Source organism: Elgaria multicarinata, chromosome 21 (genome assembly GCF_023053635.1).
Source record: "Elgaria multicarinata webbii isolate HBS135686 ecotype San Diego chromosome 21, rElgMul1.1.pri, whole genome shotgun sequence".
Lineage (NCBI taxonomy): Eukaryota > Metazoa > Chordata > Lepidosauria > Squamata > Anguidae > Elgaria > Elgaria multicarinata.
Genome location: NC_086191.1, coordinates 15568637 through 15582993, shown reverse-complemented (window position 1 = coordinate 15582993; position 14357 = coordinate 15568637). Strand labels below are relative to the sequence as shown.

The 14357-nt window shown below is 51.7% G+C and overlaps 1 long non-coding RNA gene across 2 annotated transcripts; it reads left to right on the top strand.

The window, feature by feature from the left end:
• Positions 1 to 1599: 1599 nt before the first annotated feature.
• LOC134412010 (uncharacterized) lies at positions 1600 to 8253 on the top strand. 2 transcript variants are annotated; one of them, XR_010026377.1, is made up of 2 exons: positions 1600 to 2022; positions 6182 to 8253. It is a non-coding gene; the product is annotated as an uncharacterized LOC134412010 (long non-coding RNA). The 2 variants fall into 2 exon arrangements; XR_010026378.1 differs by lacking the exon at positions 1600 to 2022 and adding an exon at positions 3167 to 3230.
• Positions 8254 to 14357: the final 6104 nt, after the last annotated feature.

Sequence of the window (14357 nt, the reverse complement as noted above, 5' to 3'; positions counted from 1 at the left end):
GTGCCTTCTTCCCCACACACCCCTTGCCGGTCAGATCCAGAAATACACAGGCCCGTGCCGCTCACCTCCCACGGCATTTCACACCTCTCCTCCGTTTCCTGGCTGCACTGTTCCTTCTTCGCACACAGGCAGTGCAGGGCGTAGAAAACAAACAGCCATATTGCGCAGACGCTGCTGAGCAAGGCCACGGCGGACAGCCAGGCCTGCTCGGCCTCCGCAGCGCTCTGCCTGTACCGCACCTGCTGTTCGCAAGGAGCAGCCCCGTCCGCCCTCATGAGGGGCCGGTTCAGGAGAGCCCAGGCCAGGACCAGGGGCAAAGGCCCACTTGGGGCAGCCATGACTAATCATGGGGTTGCTGCTGTGCCCAGGGGCAACTGGGGGCATTCCGGAAGCTCCCTGGCCACAGGGCTGCCTCCCATTGTGAGTTCGCCACCTCAGGGTTCTCCTAGGTCACCACTGGATGGTCCTGTGGGGTGGCCGTCCCAGGCCCAGCACAAGGTTCCAAGCCACTGACTCAAGCCATGGCTAGCATCAAGGGCAGATATGGCTGCCTGGTCACCTTTACAGGATGTATAGCATATCCAAAGATGGTAGCGGTGATAAGCCACACGCTAGGGTCTCCAACTTGGTGCACACAAGGTCCCTTTCTCAGCACCCCACCCATCCATGCCCCCATCTGATTTTATTTTATTTCTTAGGGGTTTTAAAAACAACAACATTATTATGTTTTAATTAGAAGGCTGGCAAGCCACAAGGCAACGCGCTGTTCTCCAGGGCCATGTTTAACTGGGTTCAAAAGAGCGTCTTTCATGTTTTGGAGACCAGACCTCACCGTGGCCTTGGGCTTACGTTCGTGAGCAAGTGACTTTTTAGTCTCACCAGTTCAACTTCTGGGAAATGAGTGTTCTGCGACCCACCATGACACATACACACACCCTGCCATGGTGGCCATTTTGTGAGAGCAGCCACAACGCTCCCTCAAAATCCCAAATGTGCCCACCACACCAAGGAGATTGGGTTCCCTAAAAAAGGTCACATGGCAGCTGTCGGAATAGCCTAGATCAGCCTTCCTCAACCTGGGGCGCTCCAGATGTGTTGGACTGCATCTCCCAGAATGCCCCAGCTTGGCTGGGGCATTCTGGGAGTTGTAGTCCAACACATCTGGAGCGCCCCAGGTTGAGGAAGGCTGGCCTAGATGATTTGCAGATTAAAGGTGTGTTTTCTCCTATCCCCCACTCTATAGTTTCTATTCATGCCCACTAAAAATAATTAGGAAGGCTACTTTGCCATGTTTGTTGTCACAGGAGGAGTGCGCCTGAACTTTCAGCAGCTGAAGGACAGGCAGAACCGGTGCAGCTCTGCCTAACATTTCCATGCCAGGAAAAGGGTTGTGAAATTTTGCTTGTCATGAACCTGCTAAAGGCCCAGGACAGAACCCTGCCAGAGGAAAATAAAAATAATAAAAAAAAACAGTAACCCTTGGCTAAGCCCAGGTCACACCCTGCTGCCTCCAGGCGATAACCAAGTGAAGGAACCTCCCTTCTCCAAGATCCAACAAGTCAAGAGCCCAGCATGGCCGTTGTAAGAGGTTCTCAGAGTCCGCTGCTCAGCCAGCGAGCTGGTGGAGAGAGATGGGGTGACCAGAGGCACACGAAAGGTTAGGATCCATGCCTGCTGTGATCCATGCCGAAAATGAAAGGTGCTAAGCTCCCAGCTCATCTAAGAAGCCCTGCACCATAGGCGCTCAGATCTGCAGGGCTTGGCTGTGGCTGCTCTCTGTCTATGCCCAAAGGCTTTCTGGGTCGTCAACGGAAAGGACCTCAGAGGGCAAAATCTTCTCAGGAAGCACCCATCCTTTCCACCCCGGGGTGGGCCTGAGAAGCACGGATCCCAGGCAGGAAAGGATGCTGGAACTTTGGTGGCTTCAGGTGTGCAGCTGGGCTAGGAAAAATATTTGCAGCTGGGTAGGGAAGCCAGGCCTGCTAGAGAAAGATGCTTCAGGTGCACGGATGGATATATATGGTAAGTGTATGTATGTGGATGTGTACGTATGCCTGTGCGGGTGTTGTAGTCTGTACCCAAAAAGGAAGAAGGGGTTGGTGAGGGTCCCTGTCCTATGTGTGGGTCTGTGCCTGTCCTAGGTTAAGGAATTCTCCCCTGCGTCGAACTGGCAAGTTGCCTTCACTTTCCTTGGTGGTGTGTAGCTTGGCTCACTTACTGAAGCCGTTCGGAACGGCCTTAATAAATTTATTTTGCTTTATTGCACTCTGTGTCACCCCCATCCCACTTTTTTACTCCAGAATAGCTGAATTCTTCGTTAATAAGTGCCCCCCTCCTGCGCTAATCATCCCTTCCCCACCCTTTGTGCGGCACGGTACGCTGCCGTGATGCTCGTAGGCTAAATTAGGGCTCAATCCTATGCATGTGTAGACAGAAAAAAGTCCTACAACTCACCGTATTCCCCAGCCAGCCATGCTGGGAGTTGTAGGACTCCCCCCCCCCCATCTCAACACGCAAGGAATTGCCCCCTTAATCTACTATTAAATAAATCAACTAAATTAATCTGCTATTATTACCCGGATCCAAACTTTGCAAGAGCTTTGCATTCAATAAGAACAGCCCAATGTTTGCTGACATGCAACTGCTCTGGGCTTGAAGTCCTTCTCTAACCCGCAGGAGGGCTGCATTTGAGCCCTGGGGAAAGGTGAAAGAATGTGGGGGCTGTCCTCTGAGTGCATGCAGAGTGCATTCCCCTGTCCACTGAGTAAACCCACCTAGTCAGGCTGCATCTGGGACTAGGAGAAGGGCTTTTCAAGGCTGGAGAGTGTGGATTTGGGGCCGGGCTTAAATTCTAGCATCAGCTTTAAGAAAGAAAGAAAAGGGATGAAGCCTTGCCCGTTTCTCAAACGCTGCCTCCGAAAGTGTGGTGCTAGGAAAGAGGGAAGGAGAGCCGCGTACGGTGGGGTGGGTGTGGGGGACACAGGGACTCCTCTCCCGTGGCCACGGTGAAGAAGCCAAGAGCCCATTTTGGCTCAGGCCCTGCCGAAACTTCCTGGGCGACTGTACTTTGAGTCCCCACAGTGCTTATCAAATATTTGCAGCCGGGGTAATTATTAACCCGCCTGTGCTTTATGAACTGGGTGTCCCTGCAGGGGGGCGGCTGACCGAGCAATTTTCACGCTGCCTGTTCCTTGGGGTGCACGGCGAGCGACAGAGGGTCATTGGCTGAGGTGAGCGTCTTTCCGAATATCCTGTAACCTCGATTGCTCCCACCTCCTCCCTGCGTTTCCCCCATCCCAGCTCCTGCCGGCCTGCTCTTCCTGGGCTTCTGGGCCTTGGGCTAGGCCACCCTATCCCTGCGTTTGCACGCAGCTAGCTTGGAGGCTGTTTTCCAGGGAGAGACACAGCTCTGGTTATGGGGTCTCTCCTTCCCGACCGCCAGGTGCCCGCTTAATTCACCTGACTTGTTTGCTCTGCGTTACCTGAATTCAAAATTGTCCGTGGGTGCTAGTTCTGAATTTGTACGCCTTTTAATCCTTGACTGTGATGTTTTGCTTTTAATGACATTTTTTAAAAAATCCCACCTGCTGTCCTTGGAGCGCAGTTCTAGGTGGGCTTACATGGTTCTTTGTCTGCCTGGTTTATCCTCATAACACCCCTGTGATGTAGGCCAAGCTGAGAGCGACTGAGTGAGTGAGTGAGTGTGTCTCAAGGTCACCCCAGTGAGTTTCTCGGCAGGGCCGTGGAGATTTGAACCCAGGCGTTCTGGGTCTTAAGTCACTCTAAGCTGGATGACCGAGAGAAAACTCTGTGTATGGTCAGAAGCCCTTTCCCCTTCCAGCCAGCTTTCGAGTGGAGGAGGAAAACGGCCCAGTTCAGAGCCTGCCAGGACTTTGTCAGTCGAAAGGGGACCAGCTTCTCTTGGGCAATGGACATCATGTTATCAGTACGGCGGGGTTTGGGTTTTCTGCTGGTAGCGCCGAAGTCTATGCTGACCCAGTCCTGGGTCAGCTCTCTGATCAGGGGGCAGCTGGCTGAGTTTTGATTTCTTTCCCCCACCTGCCCTGGGCTAAGCCTATGAATGCTTTAAAGAGGAGGAGACATTGATAGCAGGGAGAAGGACCTCCATTTTTTTTTTTATGGGCTCTTCCTTTTGCATGCCTTCAGGCGTCTGGAAGAGTTGGACACCCCAGGCACAGTACCAGAATTCTGGAGAGACGGAGAAGGTGGACAGGAATGGCACGATAGCGAGGGTGGGAGGGGGGGGTCCCAGGCAGTACCCCCGGTCGTGTTAGCAGTGAGTGACGGTTGCCCACAACGTGTGAGCAAGGATGAGTCCTCCACCGCCTTCCCCTGAGCAGCAAAGGCCTCTCTTTCCGCCCCTAGGACTAGCAGGATCGGGAGATGGCGGCAGGGCGTGGATCCTCCAGCCCAAAGTGACGCCTCCCAGCTGGCCAATCAGCGGCACAAAGCACACGGCAAGGCGGTGGCTGCAACCAGCCTGTTACACCACCGGAACGGAAAAGCAAAGATCCCCCCAAGAGCTGGCCGTCATGTTGTCTCCTCCGGGCAGGCTCTGGCATGAGGCACGGGGGTGTTGGGGAGGGGGGGGAAACGTGGTAGGATTTATGTGGGGAGGGGGAAGCACAGCCTGTTTGCTCAGATTGCTTTTTTATTTATCCACTGATCTTAAGTGAACATTCCCTCTGATCCAGCAGCAGTCGGTCAATTTCAGGCCTTCCTGTTCGATTTCAGTTTTGCCTTTCCACAAAGGTGGGGACCGCAACACTGGCCTCATGCAGCTGGCGGGTCCAGAGTCCCTTCTTTCCAGCTCTTTATTGCAGGGCCGTTAGCGGTGCTTCCAAGTGAACCGGACAAAGTCCTCTGGCAGTGCCCAGGAGTTGCCAAAGAGATGCCCTGGTTGAGCTGCCCGGCTTGCTGAGAAAGGATCTGGGGTTGACTTGGGCACAGGGCCAGTGGGCACATTAGGAATTTTGAAAGTGTGTTGTGGGTGCTCTCACAAAATGGCTGCCGTGGGGGGTGGGGCTTGCCCATTTACAAAAGGGCTGCCGTGGAGGGCATGGCCGGTCACCAGACCCTCATTTCCCCAGAAGCCAAGCTGGTAAAAGAAAAGAAATTTCCCCAAGAACCTAAAGACAAGGCAGCAGTGAGGGTCTGAGCTTCAAAGCCCCATGAACCCACATAAAGGTGGCGCTGGGGAGCAGCCCTGTAGTTTTGCAGCATACCAACCTCCCAGTTCAAAATTAGATTTTTAAAGGATTTTAAAAATAGAATATGGATCAGGAGAGGCAGGGAACTCAGTAGGTGCCAGGAGAGGTGTTCACGGGCACATTGGGGGTCAGTTCACGGGCACCCCAGATGAAGAGGCAAGAGCCTTGTGCTTCAAGGATCTTAATTACCCACATGTTTAGGTTTACAGTTTTTAATGCTTTATGTGTGTATGTTCTGTGTTTTAGAATTTTAAATTTTGTATACTCGTTTTTATCTTAATTTTAGAATTTCTGTAAACCGCCCAGAGAGCCCTGGCTATGGGGTGGTATATAAATGTAATAATAAATAAATAAATAAATAAATAAATAAATAAGGATCAGGGCAGGAGGGGAGGGGCATTGTGGGAAGGGAAACAGCAAAATGGAACAGAATGCAAAAAGAGGACATGTCCTCCAAGGTACAAATCGATATATGTAGGAATGGATCCAAGGCATTTCAGAACAAAGGGCTTTTTTTTTTTTTGTCAGAAGCCCAAATACTAGGATCAGGCTAAGGCAGTTTCCAAAGATAGTGGCTATCTTTTAGAATGCAGGTTTAGACACACAGAGAGAGAGAGAGTCTTACAATTCACAGTATTCCAAGAGTGATCACACCACAGATGTGCTATTCTTGTGTAGCGGAATAGCACAAATATACAAGAGGAAATTGCGCTTTTTTGTTTTGTTTTCACAATTAAATGCCGCATTATCCCTACTTTAAAAAAACCCAAAAACACCTTACTGGAAGTGCTGGTTAGACACAGAAGTCAAACTGGAGGCTCATGACGTTATCTGAAGAATACATGAGTGCACGGTGAATGCCTCATATAGAAAGGCCCTAGAAGAGTGGAACGCTTTGGAAAATGTCCTTGTAAAGAGATTGAACTAACCATGGCTCATACTTTCCCCAGGCACAAACCTCGCTGGGCCACTCCCAGGCAAAGGCCAAAGATGGAAGAGACGGCTGAGAGTCCCTTTCCGACTGGAAGGATCAGCGGGGTGAGGTGCCTATTGGTTGTAACAGCAACTCCATGTGGAAGTATCAGGCCATTCCAGTGGGGAGGCTGTTATTTTTGATGGGTACTCAAGAGGCATCTGGTGCCACACGGAACTCTAAGAGACAAGGAGGGAGAGGTCTTGACTCAAGCGGTGTAGAACAGTGACCATTGCACTCGACAGAGGGAGGACGTGCAGCTAGGTAATTTTATCCCCTGGACCTAATGGTCTTACGCCCCCCAACCCCTTTAGATGTCCATGTGTATCACTTCAATTGTGAAATGCACAATTAACAATTATCTTTGATTCCTGCATTGAGCAGTAGGGTTGGACTGGATGGCCTTAGAGGCCCCTTCCAACTCAACTATTCTATGATTCTATGATTCATTGATCTTCTCCCCCATGTGCTGCCATTCCAAGTTTTAAAACTCCTGTGAAGAGCAAAAGACCAGCCAACCAAGAAACACAAAACTGTTTGCCAACCCTGATTTTTAAAGCACACGCACACCTCTGAGCATGTGCAGTTTTGCATTTTAAACTCCTTTAAATTGCAGCATCACGACCGCGGGAATAAAATGTACTTTGCTTCTGCTGCCCCAATGCTAAACACGTTGACTTGGGAATAAGCTCCAATCGGTTGTAGAAAAGGATAATATATTTTCAAAGTAAAAATAATACAATGAGCATAAAATTCTGTACGTGCCCAGATGGCTACCTGCTAACTATATTTTGAAGAAGAAGAAGAAGAAGAAGAAGAAGAAGAAGAAGAAGAAGAAGAAGAAGAAGAAGAAGAAGAAGAAGAATTTTATTTATTTATTTAATTACATGTTTATACCGCCCAATAGCCAAAGCTCTCTGGGCGGTTCAGAAAGGATGCCATGACCAGTGTCAGGACTGGCACGGGACTCTGTTCCTAGGCTGGCCCAGGTTCTGAGGTCCAGGGCGGTTTGCCTGTGCCCCATCACCTCCTTCTCCCTAGGTGGTCATTTGGGGAGGCATCCAGGCCTTTGGCTCAGCCAGGAAGCCACAATGGCGGTCGCAGCTGAAGGGCGTCGTCTGCTCTCTCGGACAGAAGCCATTCGAGGGCACACGGCTATGACCTATGAATTGACAGCCAGTTCTCCAGCTGCATCCTGGCTGTCGGTTTTGTAGGGCACAAGTGTGTCCACCTCCGTGCCACACTACTACCACCACCACCGAGAAAGAGGCTCCAGCTCTGGGAATCAAGGGGTTAAAGGGGAAGAAGAAGGGGGGGTTCCCAGTTAGCCACACCTCCTTCCCCTAATTCCATCCCTTTTCCCAGACCACTCATGGTTTGGTTCCCCCCCCCCCCCCCAGGTTGAAATGCCTCTCCTAAGGCAGTAAGAGCTTGAAGCTAGGGTAGCATTTGGGGGTGTTTAGCTCCACCCCTTTTGCTGTTGGCTGGAATGGGGTCTCCAGTTTTTCTCCAAAAATCAAATTTAGCCTTGGGCTGAAAGAGGTCCTGGAACCTGGGGTTAAAGCGTTGGGCAATGAATGGAGAGTTCAGGGTTCCAATCCCCACTCAGCCATGAAGCTCACTGAGTGACGTGGGGCCGGTCACCGTCTCTCAGCCTGACCTACCTTGGAGGGCTGTTGTGAAGATAAAATCAGGTGCATGAGGAGGAGGGAGCCGGGTATGCCTTGGAAATACACGTGGCTGTCCAGTCTAGAGAGGAAATAACATCTTCCACACATTCCCCCCCACCCCACCCCAAGTCAAGTGTATCACTAGAGGATGAGGATGCACTGCAACACTTTGTTGCACCTCTGACGTGCCAGCTGTCCCATCCAAAGTTTTATTCTTTGGCTTTTTTAAAAAAAACCCGCTCTTGTGGTTTTAAACGTTTTCAACACTTTACTCGGACTTTATTTGTGTGTGATGGTCGTTTTCTGAATTGTTTGTAAACCGCCGTGGCTGGTTCCAGCAAGGAGGTATAAAAATGCAATAAACACAGAGAGAAATAAACTCCAGGACGTTTTGTCTGTCCCTCGCTGCAAAGGCGGGCCAGAACCCGACACGGCTGGCTTTGGCTCTTGGGGAAGTTTGCCGCACAACTGCCACCAGCCCCGTCCCGATCCACGAGGTGGCGCTTCCCGTCTGGGTTTTTCAGCGAGTAGCTTCTAGAGACCAACACATCATCAGCGATGCGTGTTTCCTCAGAGAAGAGGTGCTGGGGTTTAGGTTGGCCTGCAACAAGCCCACGTCTGCCCAGAACGGCCTTCTCGGTGGTAGCGGGGTGATGCAGTGGCCGCAGCGCCTGTTCTCTCGTGCCTCAGGTGGCCCAAGAGCTTGCACCGGGGTTGGGCCCAGCCCTGGCTGTATCACTGAGTGTCGGGCCTCTCGCTCGCTCTCCTGCCCACTCAAGGGTCCTCCATTGTTCAGAGACTTCTTGTAGCAAGAGCTGCTGTCAACAGGAAAAGGTTTCCAGTAGCTGCTTCCTTCCCCAGCATCATTAGCTTGGAGTGTTTGGATGGACGCAGAGCAAGGGTGTTCCTTCTCATTGGCAAGTGGACCATTCTGGCTGCCAGGGGCAAGTTAAGGAGGGCCAGGATCTCTTCTCGATCCTCCCAGAGTGCAGGACACGGAATAACGGGCTCAAGTGACAGGAAGCCAGATTCCGGCTGGACATCAGGAAAAACGTCCTGACTGTTAGAGCAGTGCGACAATGGAATCAGTTCCCTAGGGAGGTTGTGGGCTCTCCCACACTAGAGACCTTCAAGAGGCAGCTGGACAAGCATCTTTCGGGGATGCTTTAGGGTGGATTCCTGCATTGAGCAGGGGGTTGGACTCGATGGCCTTGTAGGCCCCTTCCAACTCTGCTATTCTATGATTCTATGAGGTCCTGGGCTTCGCCAAACAGCCACCTAGGATTGCGCTGAACTGTCCTCAAGGGTTTTCCAGATGTTCTCTTGGTAGCGGAGCCATGGAGTGTGTGTGTGGGGGTCACTTGGGGCATTCTGGAGTAGAATCAGACGGCAGCAGTGACAACGAGTTTCTGGAATATGTAGTCGTCGTCGTACAGACTGCCTTTCCCTTCCCTTAAAAGAAATCAAAAGTGCAGATATAAGATGGGGGATCCCTGGCTCAGCCGTAGCATGGGTGAAAAGGATCTTGGGAGTTGTAGTCAATCACAAGCTGAATATGAGCCAGCAGCATGACGCTGCTGCAAAAAAGGCAAATGCCATTTTAGGTTGCCTCAATAGCTTAGTTCCAAAATCACAGGAAACGATAGCTGCATTCTACTCTGCGCTGATCGGACCTCCCTTCAAGTACCGAACAGCACACTTTAAGAAGGATTCAGAAAAATTGGGACAAATTCAGAGAAGGGCAACCAAGAGCTCTAGGGGACTAGAAACTTAAGTCCTACAAGGACAGATGGAAGGAACGGGTCTGTTTCGCCTTGAGAAGACTGAGAGGGGGGACATGAGAGCAATTTCATAGAATTATAGAATCATAGAATAGCAGAGTTGGAAGGGGCCTACAAGGCCATCGAGTCCAACCCCCTGCTCAATGCAGGAATCCACCCTAAAGCATCCCTGGCAGATGGTTGTCCAGCTGCCTCTTGAAGGCCTCGAGTGTGGGAGAGCCCACAACTTCCCTAGGTAGCTGGTTCCATTTCCAAGTACTGAGGGGTTGTCACTCAGAAGAGAGCAGCAACCTGTCCTCTATCAGCCAAGGCAGCAGGACACGAAATAACGGGCTGCAGTTACAGGCACATCAGTTTTGGTTGAACATCAGGGGGAAATTCCCAAGGGTCAGAGCAGTCTGACTATGGAACGGACTTCCACGGGAGGTGTCTGTCAGGGGACGCCTGAAACTTGATTCTTGCACAGAGCAGGGGGTTGCACCCAAGGGGCTAAAAAAAGCCCCTTCCCATTCTATGATCCCAACTCCTACTTGCTCTCACGTTGCCTGGAGAAAGAAGCCCGCCTGGGAGCATTCAACCTCTGCCGCTAGGCCTTCTGCTCTGCTGGTGGCTGCACGTGGATGTGGGGTCAAAGCGGTGCCAGAGGCTGGGGATTTCAAAGTACGCGCGGGCGCTCCCGCTGAGAGACAGCTGCCTTTCTTGGCCCAGAGTAAGCGTCTTGTTTACTACAGCTTCCTAGCTGGATCAGGGCTGCTGCGGTCCGGTGGACACCTGGGGCGGGAGGGATGCCTGTTATTTACAGGCCCTGCATGAGAAGGAAGCTGTTGGGCTTATAGTTTCCAAGACGTCCTTCTCTGACCTGGTGCCATTGGCTCCACTACGGCTGGATTTGGGGGGACATGGTCCAGAACGCTGGAGCCCCTAGGGAGCAGAAGACGATCACCTCTGTACTTCTCCTGCTCTGCATTTTTGCTAGATGGGACATTTTCGCCCGTCTAGCCAGGATTTCTGCAGAGGGGGATTAACCCTAACATTCAGATGTATCTATGACATCTGACCAGCTGCTCAAAGCAAGCAAGCAAGCTGTCCTGGGGGACCCCAAAGCCTCTATGCCCCAGCTAGCCTCTACCGAGGCCCTGGTTCCTGCCCAGGGAGCCGTGCCTCCCCAACCAGAATATCTAACCCCCCTCAGCCAGAGTATCTTAAACTGTGGTGGGCAACCTCAAACCTGGGGAAGGGGGTGAATCCGTCCCCCTTGGGGTACCCAGATAGCCACATCCCTTTTATTGGCTGCCCTGTTTTGTCCCTGTACCCCAAAAGGCTGAAATTCCTCTCCAAAGGTTTAGTTACTGGCAATAAGAACTTTAAGCAAGACGATGCCGGAAGTTTTTGTATTTATAGCCTGGCTGCTTTTGCCCACAACTGGAAAGCACCTCCCCAAACTGATTCTCTGAAACTGAATTTGGCTCATGGTCTAAAAGAGGTGTCCCGTCCCGTCCTGTCCCCCCCGCAAATTTGAGAATTAACTCCTGCAGCGGAGACCATTGCAAAGCTCACCAAGAAAAGTGACTCCGAACTTTGACCACGGAGGACCTGTGTTGTTGTTTTTCTTTTAATGGTGGGAGGGGGGAGATCATTATCCTTTGGGGAGCCCCCTCCCTCGAAAAGTTAGCGCTCTCCGCCTCCTGTCATCTGACCTTGGGGCAGGGAAAGCGTCACGCTTGCCTTCTGCTCCCAGGAAGAGAGAGGCCATTGATGCAGGCCGTCCGAGGCTCACATGACTTGAGCGTTCGGGGCTGAAGGGAAATTCAATCACAGGGCTGCCATTGTGCGCAGCTGGAAGAAGGACGGAGGAAAGTCCTGTGCTCTCCCTCCCGGGCTTCCCACATCTGTGCGCATTTCACTCGGTCAGGGCTCAGGGACCGGCGGACTGCCCTTGTCAATGCAGGAGAAGCACATGTGTGTGTACTCGGGGGTGGCACACATTTGGGCCCGGTGTGGCAAAAGCATAGACTTACTCAGCCTTCCCTGGTAGTCGATGGGCAGAGAGCACCCATGCGCTGCACTGATGTGCTGAAAGCATTGCACAGTGGGGCGGGGGCAGAGACGGGTCCTGAGAACCAGCAGAGGAATGCCAGTCCCTCAGGACATGTGAGAAGGGGAAAGAGGCCAAGCCCAGGGTTGGGGGAAAAAACACCAGGGCCGGCTATGGGGGAGCACACGGGAGGCCTGGTGTCTCAGCAGAGCAGCAGTGATTCCTGGCATGTTCTGGGAGGGTGAGAAACCACGTTCCTGTATCCCCGTATCCCCTCCGCTGGTCAGTTCTAGCAGGGTCTTGTGCTCCCCACCCTCCCTTCCAGCAGGAAAAACTTGCAGCTGCTTTCCTGGAGGAAGGATTTGCCAGGGATGCCGCATCCCTTATTTGGGAGGAAAAAACTCTCACCCTTTTCCATTGGAGGCTCCTCCTTCCCTCCCACTCTCCCCCCCTCTCTGACTATAATGAGAGGCATTTAAAAAAGGGGGGGGAGAAGAAAGAAAGGGTGAAAAAAAAAGGTCTTTAAACCTGACACAGCTGATTGGAATTTCTGTTTCCACTGGAATGTAGTGGAATACACAGGAGGGGCAGCTTAGCAACAGACAGGCAAGGTTTGGGAAATAAAAATAATCGAAATCCTGGGCGCGGTGTGTGTGTGTGTGTGGCAGGGAAGCAGAGGAAAGCAGACACACACACAGGCCCAGCAGAACTCTTGGCTAAGGTGGCCAGGCGTCCAATTTTACAGAGGACCGTCCTCTATCTGAACTGCTTAGCTCTATTTGCAGGCGTCCTCTTATTTGTAGGGTTTCAAGATCAAGAACTTGTAGCATCTTGGTTTTGGCCTCTGTGTGCAAAATATCTTGGCCTGGCCCTGGGGGAGGAAAATGCCTGGCCACGCATGTCGTTTCTCTTCTTCCTGTTGCATGCTAAACGGAGGGAAGACCCTCTAAAACTCTGCCCGCTTTGGCCTCTGGCTGGCTGGAACGCAGACTCCGACAGGGTTCAACTGGGGGCAGGGCAACCCTCGACAGGATGAAGGCTGCCCATCCTCTGATCCAGACGAGGCAAGGGCCATTCGCAAGAGGGAGACGTCCCTCCCGGGCTGCGGCTAAACCATTCCAGAACCTGCTGACATCACGTGCGATGCAGGAGCCCAGTTCACAAAGAGGGATTCCGCCCCGCTGGAGACGCCAGGCTGTTAAACCGCCAAGCCAGGCTGGTTTTGCCATGCAGGCCGGAGGGCACAAGGACGACGAAATGGATGAAGGGAGCTCAGGTGAGGCAATTACCCTCACGAAACAGGCACTCTGCACACGTTTAGAGGCCTCTTTGCCCTTAATTATTACGTTCCTTTGCTGCAGGGCCACGTTCTCACATACAGGCTGAGGCTGAGCTCCTATCTATTGCTCTCCTTTGCCAAAAGCCCCATCCAGCTTGGTAATAGTACCCAGTCCAAGGGTCCTAGCTCAGACCAGATACCCAGGCAGCCCCATTGGTTGCCCTGGGCCTGACCTTACTAGCCCACTCTGAGGCCAGTGGCGGTAGTGGTGTTGAGCCATTGGGCCAGCCGGTGTGTGCATCCAGAGGAAGGTGTAAGCATGTTTGAGAGGAGAAATAGAAATGGCTGGAGAGGGGGCGGGGCCATGGGAAGAGGCGGGGCCACCTGCGGCACTCAGGAGGGCCGGACGTGGCCCCCAGGGCTGAGGTTCCCCACCCCTGGTCTACCCTGACTCTCAGTGGCTTTCCTGGGGTTCAGGTAGAGAAGGAACTTTCCCATCACCTACTACCTGTTTTTTTAATTTTTAACCGGAGATGCCATGGACTGAACCGGAGAACTTCTGCCTGCCAAGTAGGGCTGTAACACTGAACTCTTTGGCCCTTCCAAATACATTGAAACATGTTGCACCAAAACAGAGCTTTGGGCTCAAGAGAATCCTGGCACATTGAGCAGCCTGAATAAGGAACGGGCGTGTTTATCATGCTTCTTCTTTCTTTCTTTTTTTAAGTGCAGGATGGTTGGGGGTCGGCATGTACATTTTTTAATTTAGTATTTATTTACATGGTTAGTTGGTTGTTGTTTTTATCCTGCCTTTCAAAGAAGCTCCCAAGCAATAATCATAATAATAATAATGATGCTATTATTAACCAGATGGCAAACAATATTTGAATGGTAAACTTCCGTTCCTTATTCTGACTGCTTGTGCAACTTTCCGTGAAATAAGGAACTAGAAAATAAAGAGTAGAGAAGCAGGAACCAGCTTCAACATATAATTATCGAGACAGAAAGCCTCACTCCCATATGTATGTGGTCTGCGGGTGAGACAGATGGTATAGAAATGCAATCAGTCAATTAATAATATGGCTATTAAACCTCAGGGAAAGCACTCTGTGTATGCTCAGAGGCACTCGCTGTTTTATTTTCAATCTCTTCTCCCTGTCCCCAAGGCCTCAAATTAATTCCTACATGGTTCGGACTAAGACTCCCAGCATCCCTGAACTTAGGCTGGCTTGTGGATGCTGGGCGCTGTAGTCAAACTTGCCAAGAGGACACCCATCATGAAAAAAATAATAATACGCAAATCCGTCTCGGAGTTCATTCCTGAAAGTCACCTCTTACTTTCTTAGCTCTAGGTTGGGGGGCGGGGTCTCCAGCCCCGCCTTGATAGC